Source organism: Solanum lycopersicum, chromosome 8 (genome assembly GCF_036512215.1).
Source record: "Solanum lycopersicum chromosome 8, SLM_r2.1".
NCBI classification, from domain to species: Eukaryota; Viridiplantae; Streptophyta; class Magnoliopsida; order Solanales; family Solanaceae; genus Solanum; species Solanum lycopersicum.
The window spans coordinates 40,582,718-40,606,424 of record NC_090807.1 but is presented as its reverse complement, the minus strand read 5'-3'; positions in this window follow the sequence as shown (position 1 = coordinate 40,606,424).

Genomic DNA, 23,707 nt, shown 5'->3' with positions numbered 1-23,707 from the left:
GAAAAAGATCTGCAAACCATATGTTGTGGAATGAATTTTACTTCGCAAATATTGTTGCTTTTAAAATTCTTTAGTTTGCAAAAATGAGAGATGCATATTTTTGTTTGATAAAACAATATGTCAAAATATTATAGTTGGAAGACTATTTGATAAGAAAAAACTTTCTATGTGATAAAGAATATGTGTTATTCTTTTTGGAGAAAAAAAGGACTTTTGTAATTTTGTACTCCATGAGAAATGTTAATTTGTCTGATTTTTGTAGACTAAATACTTTTGTGGTGTTATACTCTGGATAAATTGGACTATGCAATCGGTTTGAAGAATATGAAAACTTCACATAATAAGTCAGTGTTATACTTTTGATTTTCTATAAACATCAATGTAATATAAAAATATATTGTACCATTTTTTTGTCCTTATTGTTAGTATTTAAAATACTAAGTGTTATGTCTATTTATGATAGAGGAAAAATACAAGTGACTTAGAATTTGTGATTTTGTGTCTCTATGGAATGAACTTTGACATTGTGTAAACACTGTCAAAGAGAATTGCATCATTATAATTCTTTCGTAGAATCATGTTTCCAACATTTAAATATGTGGGAAAACTATTTTTAAGTACTTGAAAAATATTTTTGATATCACATTTGAAATATGGGGGTTATTTGCTTATGATTAGACTTGATGTCTAATTTAACTTTGGAGCAAAAAATATGAAATTCAATGATACTTTTGTATTATGTTATACCCACAAAATTTTTGGAGTATATTTTGTATTGCGGCTGTTGAGTTTCTCTATTACTAGTATATAGTGTGACTAGTATGAAACATCCAAATTATATATATACTTGTTCAAAATAATTGTGTTCTTTTATAGAAAAAAAACATAACTTAAAATGTTATGATTTTTCATGAAAACATATGTCTATTATAATAAAAGTATTTGCATAGACATGAATATTGGTGGATAGTCATTTGTTATGTTTTTGTAAAAATAACATTTGGACTATATTGTTTTTATTGAACCCGATGAAACTTTGTTCATGGGTAGTTCTATAAAAATCATATTGAAAGTTATGGAAATGTCCTTCTGAAAAGGGCATTTGACAATCTAAACAATATTTGTATCACACAAAATTTTAAGAAATAGGAACAAAATATTAGTGAGGAAAAAGCTACCTCGCGAAGAGCTTTTCGAACTCAATGTTTTTATTTGTTCTTACTTGCTTGAGTCAATGTTTTTGACATGAACACTTGGGGCATGTCAATTACAAACCCTTATAAAGAAAACTGATCAACTTAGAAGTATTGCCTAACTTTGAGTGCAATAAATAAAAATGTCAAGTTTTTGTGGAATCTAAGTATGTTGAGCATTCTTATAATTCTGTGGAAAGAAATTTTAATCCCTTAGAATTGATTTACACTGATATTTATGATATGAAGTTAACACCATCTCATGGTGGGAAAAAGTATTTTTTACTTTTATTGAGAATTGCATTAGAAATGACTATGTCTATTTGTTGAATGATAAGGATGAAGCAATAGTGTCACGACCCAAAACGAGCCGCGAGTGGCACCCACACTTATCCTCCTATGTGAGCGAACCAACAAATTTAACTCCCAACATTGCCAATATTTCAACCATAATTAACAAAATATAATGCGAAAGACGTAAAACTCATTAATATAGTCAATAAATACACTTCTAAAGTTCAACAACTATTATCCCAAAAATCTGGAAGTCATCACACCAAGAACATCTATCCTCAAATTTCTAATCTAAGAGTATTTAAGAAACTAAAATAAGTAAAAGGAATGGTCCATGTACGAACTTCAAGACATCAAGACGTGAAGGAGAGAATCCAGTCCGAGCTAGAAGCAGTAGCTCACCCTGAATTCTGATATACTGAAGCCTGGCTAGAGTTGAGGACGAGTTGAAGTCGATGACACGTTTGTTGCACTCCATAAATAACAAAGAAAAACAAATACAAGTAGCGGTCAGTACAAGGAACACGTACTGAGTAGGTATCATCGACAACTCAAAATAGAAAGCAATATATATCAGATAATAACATAAAATCGACTACCATACTCAACAGGTGACAACAACAAGTACCATAACCATTGGCCACAACCCAAGCACATCTATGAGGACTCAAGCCTCCACACCATACTCATTTGGGAAATAGGTTCTTTAAATTTGAGTATAATAACATAATTCAAAATTCATTTTCTTTATCATCCTGGTGTCGGAACGTGACACTCCGATCCCCTACTACTACGTGTTGATAAGTGACACTCCGATCCCCTAATACTACATGTCGGTTCGTGACACCCGATCCCCTTATTCTACGTGTCGGTTCGTGACACCCGATCCCCTAATTCTACGTGTCGATTCGTGACACCCGATCCCCTAATTCTACGTGTCGGTTCGTGACACCCGATCCATTAACCTCATTCTTTTAGTTCATCAAGCCTTCTTTTACGTCAAGGCATCATCATTAATAGAGTGAATTTAAGGTTTTTAAGATTCCACAGTCTCATTATTATAATCCATCACCCTTTACATAATCACAACATGCAACACCACAATTAAGCATATAGAAGACTTTACAATACCACCCAATACATATCAATCGCTATTTAGAGTTTACTATGAAATAGCATAAACCATAACCTAGCTCCACCAAAAAATCGTGATCAAGCAAGCTACTTCTCAAAGCCTTTGCTTTCCTCTTCACTTCTCCCTCTCTCGTTCGTTCTCCCCTCTTCTCTATGTTCTTTTTATTTTTCCTTATTCAAACACTTTTTCTTTTACCCTAATTATCAGATAATCAAGTATAAAAGATGATAAAAGTAACCCACTATTTATTACAAGGTTATCTCCTTTAACCCTCAAGAAATTAAATTATTAAACTTACCCCACTAATTTCATAATTATAAGCATGAATAGTCCAAAACGCCCCTTAAAAACTTTTAGCAGATTTCCGACCCAGTCGAGGTTACGTCGCTTGTGACGGCCCGTCGTGCCTGCGAGGTCCGTCCTGCAGGGTCGTCACAGAGTTCAGAGAGTCAAATTCATTAAAGAGGTCTGTGACGGTCTGTCGTGCCTACGATGGTCCATGCTGCAATTTCATCGTGAAGTTCAGAGAGTTGATTCCCCATACCCAAATTTCAAAGTTTAAGTGTTTTGGCATGAGACACTTGTCGGTCAGTCGTGACCATGACGGTCCGTCGTGTGATCCGTCGACACAGTCAGTTTTTATCACAGTGATTCTACTGCTCGAAACGACTAAACAGGTCGTTACAATAGATACCAATTTACCCATCGTTCGTCCTCGAACGATCACAAGAAGAAAAATAAGGGCGAGAAAGAGTACCTGAATGATTCTTCCATTGAACCTTGATGGATGCAATCTCCCTTGATCTCAACTTGCGGACCTCTTTATCTAAAATGGAAACAGGCTCTTTCTCATAAGACAAATTTTCATCAAGAAGAACTAAATACCAACGAATAATGTAGTTTCCATCCCCATGGTATCTTTTCAGCATAGACACATGAAATACCGGGTGCACTCCTGACAGTCCTCGGGGCAAGGCTAATTCATAAGCTACCTCCCCCATGTGCTTCAGAACTTCAGATGGACCAATATACCTCGGACTAAGCTTACCTCGCTTACTAAACCGCATCACCCCTTTCATGGGAGAAACCTTCAGCAAGACTTATTCACCCTCCATGAACTCCAAGTCTCTAACCTTTCGATCTGTATATTCCTTCTGCCTACTTTGAGCCGCTAGAAGCTTTTACTGAATGCATTTCACTTTTTCTAACGATTTCCTCAGAAGGTCAGTACCCCAAGGTCTAACCTCAAATGCATCAAACCATACAATGGGAGACCTACATCTTCTCCCATATAGTGCCTCAAATGGGGCCATATCAATACTTGAGTGATAGCTATTGTTGTATGAGAACTCTGCTAAGGGTAAGAAGTTATCCCAATGACCACCAAATTCTATCACACATGCACGAAGCATATCCTCTAAAACCTGAATCGTTCGCTCAGACTGATCATCCGTCTGAGGGTGAAATGCAGTACTAAGATCCAACCTAGTACCTAATTCAGCATGCAATGTTTCCCAAAAACTTAGAAGTAAACTGCGTACCTCTATCTGATATGATGGAAAGTTGAACTCCATGCAATCGAACAATTTCTGAGATATAAAGTTTGGCTAACTTCTTTGCATTGTAATTCACCTTGACCGGAATGAAATGAGCAGACTTAGTTAATCTGTCAACAATTACCCAAATGGAGTCATACTTACCCATTGTCTTTGGAAGACCAACCACGAAGTCCATCGCATTTCTCTCCCACTTCCATTCATGAATGGGCATTCTCTAAAGTGTCCCTCCAGGCCTCTGGTGTTCATACTTTACCTGCTGACAATTCGGGCATTGAGCAACAAAATCAACAATATCACGCTTTATCCTACTCCACCAAAAATGTTGCTTTAAGTCACGATACATCTTGGTCGCACCAGGATGTATAGAATACCTTGAACTATGAGCCTCTGTAAGAATAGTGTGAATCAAATCATCGACGCGGGGTACACATACCCTTCCCTTAATTCTCAAAATGCCTTCCTCATCGATTTTTGCTTGTTTTGCCTCTCCTCGCAATACCTTATCTCGAATGCGAATCAGTTTCTCATCAGTAAACTGCTTTCCCTTAATCTTGTCAAGAAAGGAAGATCTTGCCTCCACACAGGCCAAAAATCCTCCCTTCTCTAGTACTTCCAGCCTCATAAAGTCATTAGCCAGAGTCTGAACCTGTCTAGCCAATGGGCGTCTAGAAACCTTCAAGTGAGCTAGACTTCCCATGCTCCCTGCCTTTCTACTTAAGGCATCTGCCACAACATTAGGTTTTCCCGGGTGATACAAGATAGTGATATCATAGTCCTTCAGTAGTTCCATCCATCTCCTCTGTCTTAAATTCAAATCTTTCTAAGTAAAGACATACTGTAAACTACGATGATCCGTATAGACTTTACACTTAACCCCATATAGATAATGTCTCCATTGCTTTAATGCAAATAATACCGCAGCCAACTCCAAATCGTGGGTCAGATAATTACGTTCATGCACCTTTATTTGCCTCAAAGCATAAGCAATTACATTCTTCTCTTGCATTAGCACTGCACCCAAACTAGAATAGGATGCATCACAATAAACAATGAAATTCTTACCTTCCACTGGCAGGGTAAGAATTGGTGCAGTAGTCAACAAGGTCTTGAGTTTCTGAAAGCTTCCTTCACACTCGTCCGACCATACAAATGGAACACTCTGCTTAGTCAAATTTGTCAATTGGGAAGCAACAGAGGAAAATCCCTTGACAAATCGACAGTAGTCGCTAGCTAAACCAACAAAGCTCTTTACATATGTAACATTAGTAGGTCTTACCCAACTCTTCAGTGCTTCTATCTTAGAAGGACCCACCATCACTCCATCCTTAGAAACCACATGCCCCAAGAAGGACACTGAATATAGACAAAACTCACACTTGGAGAATTTGGCATAAAACTTTTTCTCCCTCAACATTTCCAATACAATTCTCAAGTGCTCCTCATGTTCTTTCCTGCTCTTTGAGTATACCAGTATATCATCAATGAATACAATGACAAAGAAATCCATATATGGCTTAAAAATCTTGTTCATCAAGCTCATGAAAGCAGCAGGGGCATTCGTAAGCCCAAAAGACATTACTAAGAACTCATAATGCCCATACCTTGTCCAAAAAGCAGTCTTGGGCACATCCGTTGCCCGTATTTTCAATTGATGATAACCAGATCTCAAATCGATTTTTGAGAAGGTACAAGCACCTTGTAACTGATCGAACAAATCATCAATGCGAGGAAGAGGATACTTGTTCTTAACAGTTACCTTATTCAGTTGCGTGTAGTCTATGCACATTCGAAAACTTCCATCCTTCTTCTTCACAAACAAAATAGGAGCACCCCAAGGGGATGCACTTGGTCTAATAAAGCCTTTACCTAACAACTCTTGAAGTTGGGTCTTTAACTCCCTTAACTCAGCAGGAGCCATTCTATAAGGGGGTATGGAAATGGGGTGGGTACCCGGTTCCAGATCAATGCAAAAGTCAATATCCCTATCCGGTGGCATACCAGGAAGGTCTGCAGGAAACTTATCCAGAAACTAACGGACTATCGAAACAGACTCAATCGAAGGTACTTGGGAAGTATCATCCCTGAGATGTACCAAGAAAGCTAAACAACCCTTACTAACCATTCTCTTAGCACGAAGAAAGGAGATGATACGAACTGGGGTGTAAGTATAGTCACCCTCCCACACTAGCGGATCTGTCCCAGGCTTGGCCAATGTCACAATTTTGGCATTACAATCTAAGATTGCAAAATTTGGAGAAAGCCAAGTCATACCCAGAATTATATCGAAATCAACCATCTCTAGAATAATTAATTCTACATGTGTATTGTTCCCCACAAACGTCACAAGAAAAGACTTATATACCTTTTCAACTATCACAGACTCACCCACCGGAGTAGAAACACGAATAGGCATGTCAAGCAAATCAGAATGTAAATCAAGACCAGTAGCAAATGAGGAAGATACATATGAAAATGTGGATCCAGGATCAAATAATACAGAAGCCATGTAATCACAAACTAAAAGATTACCTGTGATAACAACATCTGATGTCTCTGCTTCAGACCTCCCAGGGAAAGCATAACAATGGGCCCTATCACCTGTCTGTCCGTTGCCTCTACCATGTTGTGCTGCAGTCGTCGCTCCGGCTTGCCCCGCCACCCCGGTTGGTTTGGTGACCACCATTACCTTGACCACCACGTCCTCCTGAATGGCGGACTCTCCCATGACCACCTCTACCTCTGACTATTGGGGGTCTGTAACTCTGTTTTGGACAAAACCTCCGAATATGTCCAGTCTCTCCGCATCCATAACACTCTTTGGGGTTGAGCATAGGTCTCTGCGAGAATGACGAACTCTGGGGATAACCTCCAAACTCAGAGAAATGTTGGCTGGTCTGCGATGGACCCCCAGCTACAGCCTGCAGTGAAGACTGAATAGGTTGGACTGGGTAACCTCCTGAACCCTGCCCTCTGGAGTAAGACCCATTAAACTCACCTCCCTTACAAAACTTCTTAGATGTCGATGGCATGGTGAAGTCGTTTGGCTTCACCCCCTCCACTTCTATCACAAAATCAACAACTTCCTGAAAGTATTTTGCTGCAGCAGCTACCTGTAAGGCTGGGATCTGCAAATCTGACCTCAACCCCTTCACAAAACGACAAATCCGCTCTTATGGACTGAAGCAAAGCTGGGTGGCATGTCTGGATAGTGCATGAAATTTTGCCTCATAAGCAGTATTAGACATCCTTCCTTGCTCTAGGCTCAAAAACTCATCTCTCCTCCTATCCCTCAAAGTCTGGGGTATATACTTCTCCATAAATAAGCTAGAGAATGATGCCCAAGTCATAGGAGGTGCCTGTGCTGGTTGACACTCAACATATGACCGCCACCACATTTTGGCGTTCCCTTGAAACTTATAGGTCACAAACTCAACAACAAATCGTTCTACTATGCCCATCTTATGTAACAACTCATCACAATCAACCAGAAAATGATAGGCATCCTCAGATTCAGTTCCCTTGAAGACTGGAGGTTTCAACTTCAAAAATTTAGTGAAAATTTCATGCTGATCACTCGTCATTATAGGCCCTGTAGTAAATCGAGGAAACGTGCCTATTTCCAATGAGACATCCATGCGGGGAGCCACAGCAGCTGCATGTTGTACTCCCGGAACCTGAGGTGCTGGTGTACAAAACACTGGAGGTGTCTGGCCTTGATCAGATAACCCGCTAAGATAAGCAAGAACCTGGTTAATCATCTCTAGGGTAGGTTGGGGTGGTAATTCCTCATCTTGCACTTGCTCATTTTCCCCTTCCTCACCCCCTCTTACTACCTCATCAGACGGTGGAGGAGTCACTGCCCTAGTATTAGTTGGACAAGGTGTTTGTCCCCTACCTCTAGAGGACGTCCTCCCGCGACCTCTACCAGGGCCTCTTGCCACTGCTCTTCCTCGAGCTACAGCCCCAGTGGCTGGCTCAGACGCACCCTGTCTTGCCGGTGTTGGTGTTGGCACAGTTGTTGCTCTAGTTCTAACCATCTGCAAAATATAATGAGGATGGTCAGATACAAATTTGTATCACCTAGATACCAATTAGATCCAAGTAATAGCACGAAAGAAAGAAAGAATGAAATTTTCCTAAAGTCCTATAGCCTCTCAAAGAAAAGTAAAGGTGTCCCCCTACCGTTCCTCAAGACTCTACTAGACTCGTTCTTGTGTGATGATACAAATGAACCTAATGCTCTGATACCAAGTTTGTCACGACCCAAAACAAGCCGCGAGTGGCACCCACACTTATCCTCCTATGTGAGCAAACCAACAAATCTAAACCCCAACATTGCCAATATTTTAACCATAATTAAAAAAATATAATGCGGAAGACTTAAAACTCATTAATATAACCAATAAATACACTTCTAAAGTTCAACAACTATTATCCCCAAAATCTGGAAGTCATCACACCAAGAACATCTATCCTCAAATTTCTAATCTAAGAGTATTTAAGAAACTAAAATAAGTAAAAGGAATGGTCCATGTCCGAACTTCAAGACATCAAGACGTGAAGGAGGGAATTCAATCCGAGCTAGAAGCAGTAGCTCACCCTGAATTCTGATATACTGAAGCTTGGCTAGAGTTGAGGACGAGTTGAAGTCGATGGCACGTTTGCTGCACTCCATAAATAACAAAGAAAAATAAATACAAGTAGGGGCCAATATAAGGAACACGTACTGAGTAGGTATCATCGGCCAACTCAAAATAGAAAGCAATATATTTCAGATAATAACATAAAATCGACTACCATACTCAACAGGTGACAACAACAAGTACCATAACCATTGGCCACAACCCAAGCACATCTATGAGGACTCAAGCCTCCACACCATACTCATTTGGGAAATAGGTTCTTTAAATTTGAGTATAATAACATAATTCAAGATTCATTCTCTTTATCATCCTGGTGTCGGAACGTGACACTCCGATCCCCTACTACTACGTGTCGATACGTGACACTCCGATCCCCTAATACTACGTGTCGGTTCGTGACACCCGATCCCCTAATTCTACGTGTCGGTTTGTGACACCCGATCCCCTAATTCTACGTGTCAGTTCGTGACACCCGATCCCCTAATTCTACGTGTCGGTTCGTGACACCCGATCCATTAACCTCATTCTTTTAGTTCATCAAGCCTTCTTTTACGTCAAGGCATCATTATTAATAGATTGAATTTAAGGTTTTTAACATTCCACAGTCTCATTATTATAATCCATCACCCTTTACATAATCACAATATGCAACAACACAATTAAGCATATAGAAGACTTTACAATACCACCCAATACATATGAATCGCTATTTGGAGTTTACTATGAAATAGCATAAACCATAATCTACCTCTACTGAAGAATCGTGATCAAGCAAGCTACTTCTCAAAGCCTTTTCTTTCCTCTTCACTTCTCCCTCTCTCGTTTGTTTTCCCCTCTTCTCTTTGTTCTTTTTATTTTTCCTTATTCAAACTCTTTTTCTTTTACCCTAATTATCATATAATCAAGTATAAAAGATTATAATAGTAACCCACTATTTATTTCAAGGTTATCTCCTTTAACCCCCAAGAAATTAAATTATTAAACATACCCCACTAATTTCATAATTATAAGCTTGAATAGTCCAAAACGCCCCTTAAAAACTTTTAGCAGAAATCCGATCCAGTCGAGGTTACGTCGCTGGTGACGGCCCGTCGTGTCTGCGACGGTCCGTCCTGCAGGGTCGTCATAGAGTTCAGAGAGTCGAATTCATTAAAGAGGTCTGTGACGGTCCGTCGTGCCTACGACGGTCCGTGCTACAATTTCATCGTGAAGTTCAGAGAGTTGATTCCCCGTACCCAAATTTCAAAAATTAAGTGTTTTGGCACGAGACACTCGTCGGTCCGTCGTGACCATGACAGTCCTTCGTGTGATCCGTCGACACAGTCAGTTTTTATCACAGTGATTCTACTACTCGAAACGACTAAACAGGTCGTTACAAATAGAAATGTCTAGACAATGTAATATCGAAGTTGAAAATCAGTGTGAAAAAAAATATAAGAAATGATAAGAATGGAGAGTATAAATCTCATTATGTAGAAATATGTTTGGAAAGTTGAATATCCATCAAACTACTGCCATATTCACCTCAATCTAATGAAAAACTAAACATTGAAAGAAATGATGAATGCATTATTTATAAGTTCGGGTTTACACAAAACTTGTGCGGGGAACTATCCTTACTGCAAAAGGGAACAACAAAATTTTTTGTCTTTTTAGAAAGAAAGCGATTTTGTTTGATTAGAATACAATCTTTTCCATATGAGAAATGTAAAGGAAGGAAATCCAACTTGAAATATTTCAAAGTGTAGGGATATCTATTTAAAGTCCAAGTTCTTATTCCTAAAAGAATTAAAATAGGACCTATGATTGTGGACTGTAAAATTAGACTTGAGTAGTCTAGAGAAGGGTCTATAAGGCCTAGGAAATGAAAAGGATTATGTACTTAATATAGAGATTCAGAGGCTTAGTAAATGTTAAAGGACATTTACTTCCTTCGAATATGATTCTGTAACATTTCATGTGTCTTCTGTAGACACATTCTTTGGAAAGATGGTGTCAATAAACAATATTGGAAGTTAATTAATCTTCTTCAAGAAAATATACTTTTGGGTTTAAAGTGAATCTTTAGAAGGAAAATAACTGTTGATAGAACTGTTGAAAAATATAAAGCAATACTTTGTGTTAAACGCTTTAGACATAAAAAAAACCAAGGTTTTGATCTTGTCGATATATATACTCGTTAGTAATTAGAATTACATCCATTCGGATGTAAAAATTATTAATGTGGTATATGACCTCCAAATTCATCAAATGAATGTGAAAAGAACTTTCTTAAATGTAGAATTTGGAGCAAGAAATTTACATGGCACAACCCGAGGGTTTGTGGTTCCTGGGAAATAAAAGAAAGTGTGTGAACTTGTAAAGTCACATTATAAAAGCACCCAAACAATGACATAATTTTAACAAACCATGTCGGCAAATGGATTGAAGAATGATGGAAGTGATAAATGTGTTCACATTAAAATCATAAGGTCATTGTTTGTTTGTATATTGGTGATATGTTGATCATCAATAGAGACACTAATGACATAAATGCTACTAAACGTATGCTATAAAACAAGTGGAATAAAAATTATTGGAGTTGCTAATGCGATCTTAGATATAAGAATTCATAGAACTCCATAATGTTTAGCATTTTCACGGTTTCATTGCATTGATAAGTTACTTAACTAGTTTAAATATTTGGATGTCAATATTGTCAAGTCTCGAATAAATGTGATCTTTGCATTTCAAAAGAGTGAAAACAAAAGTGACTCACAATTGGATAGTGCTAGAGTTTTGGGAAGCATGATGTATATCATATAGTCTGTGCAATCAGATATAGCATTTGCAATTTTAAACTGAGTCGGTTCACAAGTGATCCCAAATAAATTCATTAAATGACAATAAAGAGAGTTTTGGAGTATTTAAAATAATACTTAAAATGATGCCTTGAATTATATTAATATCCAACAATATTGAAAGATATAGTGATGAAAATTGAATCATTGAACAAATGAAGTAAAATTCACGAGTGGATATGTATTTACTATTGGTAAAGGAGAATTCTCTTAGAAATATTTCAAAAGACACATGTATAGCTAGATCTACAATGATCTTTGATCTAGGTTCTCTAGATAAGGTTCGTGAATAAGTTGAAAGACTCCGGAAGTTCTTGATAGATATTCTATTTTGGCCCAAACCATTGGCATTAGTATGAATACACTTTCACAGTCAAGATGCAATAGGTAGGTCATGAAGCATGACATATAACGGAAAGTCTTATCATATACGACATAGATATTATACCATTATACAACTACTCTCTAGTGGAATTATCATAAATGACTATGTAAAGTCAAAGGATAATGTGTCAGATCCACTTAAAAAAAGGCCTTACTAGAGAGGAAGTTAAAATATCATCTAAGGGAATGAATTTACGGCTTAAAACAAGTCGTCATGGCGGTAACTCTATCTAGAAGACTGGAGATCCCAAGAGGTAGATTCAAGGAGAAAAACAAAGTTGTGAATGACGGTTCGACATTGTCAACATACTCAATCCATTCTCATGATGAAGACAATGGTCAAGGACAAGGATACAACATTAAGGCTTGTTAATGAGTTAATAAATCTTAATGGTTTTCATGATTTGCTAAGTTTGGCAGAGTTGACGAAATAGTGTATCTACGCGATAACACGATTAGGAATCACCTATGTGAGTGTGAAGTATAAGCCGCTTCAAGGAAGATGATTGTCAAAAGCCCATATCTCTATACACTCATGAAACTAGGAGGTTCTCATGGCTAAAACGAACACAACCGTAAGAACCATAAATGGTAAAGGGTTAATTGTGTGACATATAGTTGTCTAGGTATACACCAAAGTTCGACGGTTTAAAGATATCGTATCTACCAACTGACGGAGTATATCCGACATATGTTCACTACGGAAAGTCCAAGGGGAAACCTACTTATCCAGATGCAATTAATTCTTTCTTGTAAAGTACACATACTTGTCCGTTTCTCTGACTTCGAGTCATTCCCCATTCATGTGGGGGATTGTTGTGTTTAAAAAAGGTGTGAATGGAAAATGAAGAGTTGCGATTTTTATAAAGAGTTGTGACTTTTATGAAATGTAGCGACTTTTATGAAAAGTTATGACTTTTATGAAAAGTTGCGACTTTTATGAAAAGTTGTGACTTTAATTGAGAGTTGTGACTTTTATGAAAGGTGACGCTTCTAAAATATTGTGACTTTTCCAAAGGTTTGTGACCTTTCCGGTAAGAAACAATTAGAACCTTTCTGTATTACCCTTTGTTTTCTATAAATTGAGGGATTTCCTCTCATTTTAGCAAAGAATTCATGGACTTCTTCTTCAACTACTAAATCTAGTATTCTAAGTGTACTTTACTGCCGTTGAGTGGTTCACTGGCACTGGAGTTTTTGGTATCTATACTCAGGTGATTGAGATCATTTTTACCCTGGGAGATCATTTTCCAAATCAAACATCGGATACTTGAGGGGAATAATTTCCTTAATGAGTTCCGTGGACTTGATCTTTTTCCTATTAAAAATTTTCCAAATTCTAGTACGTGTCTTACAAATTTTAGATTTATGAATAAATTTCAGTTTTTCTATTTTTTTGTTCTTCACTGGTTCATTAAACTTGGTAACTTCTTATTTATGCACAGTTTGTTGGAATCGGTAAGATTCTTTAGACACATATTAACAACAATTCTTCATTAAGAAAAATATTTCGTATAATTTTTTTAAATCTGTTTCTGATTCTAGTTTCGCTACTAGCTTTAATTTTCTAGTAGTTAAAATGTTCTTGAACTTTGTTGTCTTACAAGGATGTTCAAAGTTCTGTTCTAAGTATGTTTGAAATATAAGATGAACAACACATGCTGAATGTTCCGAACTACAAGAACATCAAAAGGTAAGACTTAAGAAGCAATATTGATCTGTCATTGCACTACTCATATCACGACATATGATTTCATAAAGGAAATTCTCACAGTAATGCAAAATTATATACTTTGATTCATATAACTCAAATGAAACAATTGCTTTGAGATTTCAAATGGACTTCATGCAGATGACACATTAGCGAGGTAAGTTCTAAAAAACACATATAGAAGCACCTTACTACTTTCTAATGACACTCTTGCCTTTAAATTTAAATTGTTTACTAACTATAGTTTCCTTCCCTAAACTTCTAAGGTTTTTACGTTTGAAATCTCCGGTTTTCAGCTATACCAAATTCACTCTAACATGTCCAATGTATGATTCTCTCACCTTCGCTCCTTGAGTAGATTAAAATATCCTCAATGAACACAATCACAAATATGTCAGGGTATTATGTAAACACTCTATTCATCATATCAGTGAACGCCACCAAAGCATTAGTCAACCCAAACAGCGTAACCAAAAACTCATAATGACATACCGAGTTCGAAAATCTATCTTTGGAATGTCATCATCTTTGACCGTCATTTAGTGATAACCCAATCGGAGATCAATCATAGAGAAATCATGGAAAACATTGTATGCTTGAAAATTGATCCCGACATTATTTCAATGCATTTTTCCGTTTTACTTATAGATTACCTGCCAAGTGTTATGGGTTTAAAATCTTTCCAGGATGCTAAAAGATGTAACACACGCCATATGGTTTTTCCTTATGCTCTACCGCACAGGTTTTGCATATAAAAAAATCCTTCATATTTACATAGGTTTTTATTATGCTTTAGATGTCCTTTCCATATATTTTTGCCATTCATTCATTTTGAAATCTTACTTCAAAATTTTAACCAGATTATTTTTGCAATCTACATTTATTTATGGGTTGCTCAAAATTACTCTATAATCTATAAATTTACACTAATTTTTCCATTATCCCAATGTACTTTCCATTTTAATTAAATTTATCTTCCAAGTGTTATGCCTTTTAAAGACTACTAGGATTCGGTAAGATATTACACTATTTTTTTTCTTATTCTCCGTGGGATAATTAACTTGAGTAGAAAAATATAGATACAAGTTCGTTCCTTGAGAAGAAAAATATTACGGTATTGTTACTATTCGAATCATTGTTTTTCTATGCTTATGGATAATAGGACAAAAGAACTATTGAACTTCCAACCTAAAACAAAAAAACATGAACTACGTCGTTGTCTTTGCCACTTTTACCTTAATGTATGGAGGGAATCTTGAAACATTATGTATAATTTATGTATTTTCATGTCTTTCCAATTATTGCCTTATGATCATCTTTTTTAATTGTAGTTCATCTCTTAACAACACCTCTCTGAATTAGAAAAAAACAAGCTATGCTAACAATTTCGGGACTGGAAGCTCACAACTTCTGAACAGGAAAAGATAAAGATTAAGATATATTATAATTCTAATAATTGCCTATTTGAGCTAATATTTCATGGGCTACATAAAAATAATCCTGAACTGCGGACCAAAAAAATCTTATCTGCATCTTTGTCGTAGCAACTTTTAAACTTGCCTTTTATGTATCGCTGCAGGCTTGAAATTTTTTAAACGTTATACTAATTTTGTATAATTTCATGCCTCCCATGTTATTAAATTATGGCCGCCTTTGTTTATTGCAGTTCATCTCTTAGTTGAGCTTACTCCTACATTTATTTAATTATATAAGGTCTCCTCTCCTTCCTTAGAAGTTATGAAAAATGCCACCTCAAATTCCTATGCACCATCCATGTATCATTATATAATTTTATCCTGGTTTCTAAAGTATATATCATCATACTGAGGAATTGAGATAGTAAGATGTAAGTTACCATCCCCAACAGGGCCGGATCCACATGGGGTCGGATGGGATCCTCTGGCAAAAAATACACGATATATATAACATAAATTTTCTGTATTTATGTATATATATACATATATTTTGAATCCCCTGAATGGCAAAGACAAGAAGATAACCCAGGTCTCCTTCAAATTAAGCTCCAGCTTGAGGGTTCAAATCCTTTTGATCGTATATTATTTTTAGTTTCAGTTTTTTCCTTTTTTATTTAAGTTTAGTACCATTTTTCACGGTTTTTTTGTTTTCTATTTTATAAAACATGCTAAAAGAATGGTTTGAACTCAAAAAAATTCAACGGTCCGCTACTTAGACTATATACTACTACCTTGAATCATCTGCTAAATTTCAATTAGCACAACATCTGATGATCGATGTTGCACCATTCACTGTCATTAGCTGATTAGAATTTATCTCCCCCTCCCTATATTTTTGACAGGAAAATTGACACCGCAATCTAGCAGCTGGACGCTTAAATGGTGGGTGTCCTTTTAGAGCAATATCCACGGTTCTAATACATAAGAGTAATTAATAGGGAAAGGTTGCGTATGAAAGAGGTGTAGACATCTTGGTTCTTATCAAGTAAAACATTAAACCAACATGACATATAGGTCTTGATAAATGTATAAATAAATGTATTAATTTAGGTGCAGCTACTAAAAAATCTAACATATGGTAGACATGGAAAATGTTAATAGGATTAAAATATGACAACAATAATATAGTTTTGAAAGGGAGACAAAACTACTCTATATTCCTTTCTGTCTTGCTATTGTACAAGCTTTCCAGAAATTAGTAGTTAAAATATTTGTTCATGTGTTTGGTAGATATGTTTCTGTTGATCATGCAATCAGAAGATCTTGACATCACACACAGTTTCATGAACACGTGAATATCATGGTTGAATACGCTGATTTTAGAGGGTATTAAACAATTCTGGTAACGTTGGCTAGAAGGAATGGAAGCCCAAAACACTCTGTGTTGTATTTGAGACGTTAGCGATCACTCGAAACATTTATTTTGTGAATTTTAGATGTAAGAGTGATTCGTCGACAATCATAACGTGAAGTTGTTAATCACAGAGTCTTAGATATATATATCATAATGTTTGAGACATAATCATGTGCGAGTTTATATAAAATTGAATCTTAACTCGCTGATGTAACACCACCACAAACCAAAAAATTCACTTATCTATTTTTGTCAAATGCAAAAAACACGGCAAAAACTAATCTCCCTATACCACCCTTCAAATTCAAAATTTTGTTTCTCATATCTACCTCTTCAAAGTCTCGCAAAAATGTTTGGCCCATTAAATATACCTATATCCTTCCTGATTTTCATTTTCTTTCACGTCAACGTACCTTGAACACTATCACCATTAAACATTAAACAAATGCTTGGCACAAATTACCAAGGACTATTTTGGGTTGGTCCTGAAAGGTTGCTTATGGGAAATTTTGTCCATCACTTAGTAGGAGGATAATACTAAGTTACCTGGTAGCTCTCGAGGATTCAACTATGCTACTGAATTTGATAACGTCCTGAGTAAATGTTTGACCTCTAATATTAAAAGTGTATCTCTAAATCAAAATTTTTATTGATCGCCTTTGAAAAAATAAAATTTACTTTAATCTCTGTAATTTCCCAATTCTAGCTGATGGAGGTAAACACCTACTATATTAAATCTCATTGTCTTAAGTCGTGTTTTAAGAAAACACTATGTTTTTAGTTCATGATAACTCAACGAGATTTAAATTTTGTATACTTAAAATAGAACAGATGTATACATTGGGTCTAACTTTTCTTCAAGGCTGTAAATTTATGAACATCATAATTACTATTCCTAAGTTTCTTAAATGGGTACTTCTTGGAAAGATTTTCATAATTTGCTCACTTTTACAAGGATCCCAATATTTTGCCTTACATCCGACGTATTATTCACAATCAAAATTGCAACTTTTTCTATGTTGTATTTATTGTTGTATTTGTATTTACTACTTTATTTTGTGTTACCTTATCATGGGGTGTTTTGCGAACAAGCTTTTTACGTAGGTAATGTAAGTTTGCGCTCTACCCTTGTTGAATCCCAATTTCTTTTGCCTATGGAATATTGCAAACGATAATGGATGAATATCAGTAAAATGATTTGTTAAGACATTATTTAATCCAAAGGAGCATATGTTGTTTGATAAAATTAAAAAATATGTGATTTGTTATGTTTATTAAATTTATCAGCTACACAACAAATTTAATAAGACGCACAACACTTGGATTAGGTATAAATAGACCTTGCATAGGAGAAAAATACTTAAATTTGATGAATCAAATGTTATTAACTACTTAGGAAAATATAAATATAGGGAAAGAAATCAAATATTCTTAGACAAATCAGTGTACTCCCAAAAACTACTAATATTACTAATGATCATAGGTAGGCTAATTGATGTAGTTTATCATCGTTCGAAGTGCAAACAGTTTTCCTAGTTAAGTGAATATTTCAAAAAATTTAAAACAACTCCATTGAAAGATCGAAATTGACTTGGGACAACGGTAGTATAATAATATTATAAAAACTTATAAAAATGACCTTCCAAATTATTAGAATTCACTAAAAATCTCATATAATCGTATATCATTTCCCCTAAATAACCTGACAAAGAATTTACTGCAAACATTTGTCTTCTGATTAAAAAAAATCCAACTTCAATAGATGACATGTAATATGAGGCATAGGAATATAACATTGTTTTCTATTACAAAAAATAATAATCCATTAACCAAGTGAACAAGCTAATTAAAACGAGGCTTTCTTATTTGAGTTATAGGGATGTATGAGTCATTGGGATATTCTAAATGAACTAAAGAAACGAAGGATCGCAGAAAATATGAAAAAGATAAGATTCTTTAATCGAGAAGTGAACTACGTAAAAATCAAAGATGAGAATCGGGTTGCTATTTCTTTCTTATTAAAAGATACTTTGAGATGGTTTTGATAAACTCAGAACCAGAGATCAATCGAAACTATAAATTCGACACAACCTTGCAACACAAGAGACTTTCCACCAGAAGTTTTGACACGATTTTGATGGTGACATCACTTGTCAAAGATGAAATTTTGCACTTAATTGGATCAATTTGTACTTTCTCATATCTAGGTTTTGAAAAGATTCATCATTTCTGTTTCAGTTTGACATTTTTTAGTAAGAAGAAAATTTCTTCAATGGAATGTACAATGCATAAGGTAGAAATTGTCAAGAGAAAACCCACCAAATGGTTCTAAATCAAATTCAATACAAGAATCATTCTTTCATTCTTTAACAAAAAGCACCTCATCGTTGAAATCCTTTCAAGACTTCTGGTGAAGTGTCTCTTGCAATGAAAAGTTGTGTCCAGGTGTATTGACTCTAAAAATGAACTAGTGAAACTAGAACCTCACATGTTAGTGTATAGTTAGTAAACTTGTACGAATGATTTTAAAAGTGTCTATAGAAGTTAGTTTTGTGGTTTTAGAGGTCAAACGTCAAGCAACATCCATGACGTCTAAAAACTAGTATTTTGGTGTTAGTGTGTTCTAGTATTGTTATTAAAGTTGGTGAGTTGATTAAGATCCAAAACTTGTAGAAGTGATAGTACCTAGATAAACTTCTGTAGGGATTAAACGTCCGGGTATGACACCCCAAGAACCACCCCAAGGGTCCTTTAGGAGGACCCTAAATCAAACCCCAAAACTGCAAAAAAAATTGTGATCTACGACCATCACTTACGGCTAGTAGGTCCACTTACGGTTAATAAATCTCCCTCCGTAAGTCAACACTTAGACTACGTAGCCTTATTCCCTTAGACAAGTCTCTGACCAAAAGTACAAACCCATATAACGTTCCGTCACTCCACCTGCGGTCCGTAAGTGGAGGTTTCGTTGGTCACACCTGCTTTACTAGTGCAAGTCGGCCAAGACAAGGGTGGTTTGGCGAATTCCACCCTTGACCAATTAGATTCATGGGCAATTATTTTATGTATTTTTAGATATATTAAGTGTTTTAAAACCATTAAATCCTCATTATAATTCTACACGTATATCAAAACTCTTCACTCACAAATAATTATCTCTCAAACCCCATTGAAGGTCAAGGATCAAGCTAAAGTTTGGATTTAATGTTCTTTTTTCTTTAGTTTCGTGAAGGATTCTACCAATAAGGCATGGCTATCCTTTATCTAGGGCAATTTACAACCTAGAGTGAATCTCAAAATAGTTTTCATGATTTTAAAGTTTGTGAAAAAATCCAATTCTAAATCAAAACCAATCGATTCTTGCATAAAACATATTCAATTGATAAACTATGATTATATTGACTGAGAATTGGTGATTTTAAGGTGATAAACTCTATGAACCCATGATTTCACTAAATTCCTAAAGTTGACTTATAAAGTGGGTTTTGTGATTATGATGGGCCCCCACCTAGGACCATAAGTGATCCCAAGCTAACCCTGTTGGCATGAACATGAGCATACTAAAGATAATAAAGTGAACGCAGAAGCTAAATCATAATTAAACTTAAAAGATGGGGAATGCCCATATTCTATAACTGAGATATTTTAAAACAATGAGTTTAATACAAAGAAAATATTAACTCAATACTAAGCAGAAACTAACTATGTTTGAAATAAGCATCTGACTGACTAGAAATGTTAGGACAAGCCCTAGCTAAGTCTAGAAAAAAGTGAAACTAAATGACTAAAATACTGAAATGAAGTCATGACTATTGTCCTTGGAAAATGAGGACTCACCACTGAATCTGCTGAACATGAGATCGGGAATCAATCTATGTGTTATTTGGATGTTGAAAACCTTAACATACATCACTAGAAGATGTAGTGCATGTATGCATCATTGTTTGAAGGTACTGAGCATGTAGGATAGAGTAAAGTTGCAATAAAACATAACTGAACAAGCACAAAACAAGTATATTAATCTGAACATGATATACTAAATTCTAAGCTTACTGGATACAATAACCTAATTTGTAACATGCTCAGATTGAATGATAATTGAATTGTAAATATGGAAAATGCATTAGAGAGTATGACTTAATTGTGGGAGCTACTAATAACAGATAATAAAACCACATGAGCTAAATGTGGAGTCCGATGTATACGCCCCAATATATAGGACCCAATATACCTTGTTAGAGGTATAAAGGCATGCTAACATAATCACAAAAGTGATTGCCCAAAGAGGGGACTTACAACCTACCGGCTGGTAGTTCTAGGACTAATTGGGTACGCTAAACCCTAGTCCAACTCGATATTATGATACTTCCATTGAATTATGTAATTAACAGATTATGACTAAGTTTCTGTAAATACTGGATAAATCAAAACTGAACATGCGAATTTAGAATGCAACAATTAATTTGGTAATTATGCATTTATGACTGAGGCATGTATATTTAAAGTAAGTGAAATATCTGACCTAGCATGTGTAATTCAAGAAATAAAGAAATACATAGCTAGGGTTCTGAAATTCATGCAATAAACAGAATAGTAACATGGAAATCTAATGGAACATATAATAATTAATTCATGAAGTTTTCTTGAAGATCTATAAATCATAGGTTTAATCATGATATAGGAATCAAGAATCTGACTGATCACTAGGGACCCAAAAGGTGAAAGAAACCCACTATTGAAATCCCATATGCCTGGTGATGAAATCCACTATGACATATTTAGATTTTGGGGCTAGAATTGATGGAATATTGTCGTGTTATTGAACTAGGGTTCTTGACCTTTTCTCATTTCTTGCTTCTATTTTTTATGTTTTGATTTATGATTTTGACTTAAGGTAAGTTTTAGTTATGTTTGTTGTCTTAAACTGACTAAAACCTTATGATTTAGTGTCAAAACAACATATATTAGGGTTTAAAAAAAGTTGAAAAAAAAATAAAAGACTCCTGAGTTAATTTCTATCGGACCGAATGACGATCTGTACTGACAAGCCATCGTTCAATCGATGGTCCATCGTTTGGTCCCGTAGGTTGGGCAGTTTGACATGCCATTACTAAAATGGGCATAAGGTTTTACTCCTAGGTCTGATTTTAGCAAACTTGGTGGCTATGGAAAGCTAATTCAATTATATATAATTTCATATGTCATGGGACACCTAATTCATTTTGTGCTAAGAGTTCTGATCATTTGAAGTTGACCCAACTAAAATTTCCCCCAAACTGTCTGCTAATTTCCACCTACTATCATACCTACAGTCCGTAGGTCCATCTATGGACCTTGGTGGTCAAACGTTGTTCTTTTTAGAGAGTGGGTAAATGTGGTGTTGATCGATGGACACATGCTACGAACCGTAGTTTGACTTATGGACTGTAGGTCTGTCTGTTGATCGACACTTGGTAAATTTTTCTAGGTTGTGCCATGGGAGAGTTTTAGTCACAAACAACGGATGTGTTGTACGGGCCGTGGGTCGGGCTATGGTCCGTCAATGGTAACTGTAAATTGCACCTATAGGTTTTTGAAAAGATGATTTTTGGTCTGTTTTGATACGGGTGTTACATTATCTCCCCCTTAGGAACATTTGTGCTGAAATAAGACTAAACTAGCTGAAATAGAGGGAGAGAGTTGCAAACCCCACTACTAAACACTGAGGACTGAGTTTCTGACTTGATTAAGTTCTAAGACATGCAAATATGTTGAAAATGCAAGTAAAAACTAAAGTAAAATGATTCTAAGGATTAATTCATGCATCAATGACTACTTGGCTTTCGTGGCTGCTTCTGTTTCCTAAGTGGCTCCCTCTACTATTGACTCCTCCACAAAACCTTGACTGAAGCGACTTCTTTATTTCTCAACTTTTTAATCTGACGGTCAAGAATCTCAATTGGTACATCCTCATAAGACAGATTATTTCTCACCACCACACTCTCTAATGGAACTACAGAGGTTGGATCACCCACACACTTCTTTAAAAGTGAGATGTGGAGACCGGATGTACTGCTGCTAATTCTAATGGCAACTCTAACTCATATGCAACCTTGAAAACCCTTTTCAAGATCTTGTAAGGGCCTACATATCTAGGACTGAGCTTCCCTTTCTTGGCAAATCTCATCACTCGTTTAATGGGTGACACTTTCAATAAATCCCAATCATCAACTTGGAACTCTAGTTCCCTTCTCCTTACATTTGCGTAAGATTTCTGATGACTCTGGGTTGTCTTAAATCTCTCTCCAATGAGTTGAAATTTCTCCATAGCATAAAAGACTGAATCTTGCCCTATTAAAGTTGTTCACCTACTTAAATCCTACCTACGGGAGATCTACATCTACGCCCATACAGTGCCTCATAAGGGGCCATCTAAATGCGGGAATGGTAGCTATTGTTATAGGCAAACTCAATTAGAGGAAGGTGATCACCCCAACTACCTTTCAAATTGATGAGACAAGCTCTCAACATATTATCTATGTCTGAATGGTACGCTTTGCCTATCCATTAGTTTGTGGATGAAATGTTGTACTAAGGTTAAATTGAGTACCAAGACCCTTCTTAAATGCTTCAAGAAATGAGAGGTAAACTGAGAACCTATATATGAGATGATAGACAAAGGAACCCTATGTAACCTCAGAACTTCATTAATGTAAAACTTGGAATACTCCTCTGCCAAATCTGTAGTCTTGACCGCTAAAAATAGACAAGACTTAGTCATCCTATCAACTATAACCCAAATGGAGTCATGTTATCTGCGAGTATGAGGTAACCATGCGATGAAATCGATATTGATCACATCCCACTTTATGTCAGAATATCAATATCTTGAGTCATGCCTCCTGGTTTCTAATGTTCTACCTTTACTTGTTAGAAATTGGGGCACTTACTCTCAAAATCTGCTATATCCCTCTTCATACCATTCCACCAATAGACTTCCCGCAGATTGTGGTACATCTTGGAGGCACCTGGATGAGTATAACATATGGAGTTATTGGCTTCTGCAAGGATATGATTTCTCAACTCACCCGCATCTGGAACACATAATCTACCCTGGTAGCGAAGTACACCATCTCTCCT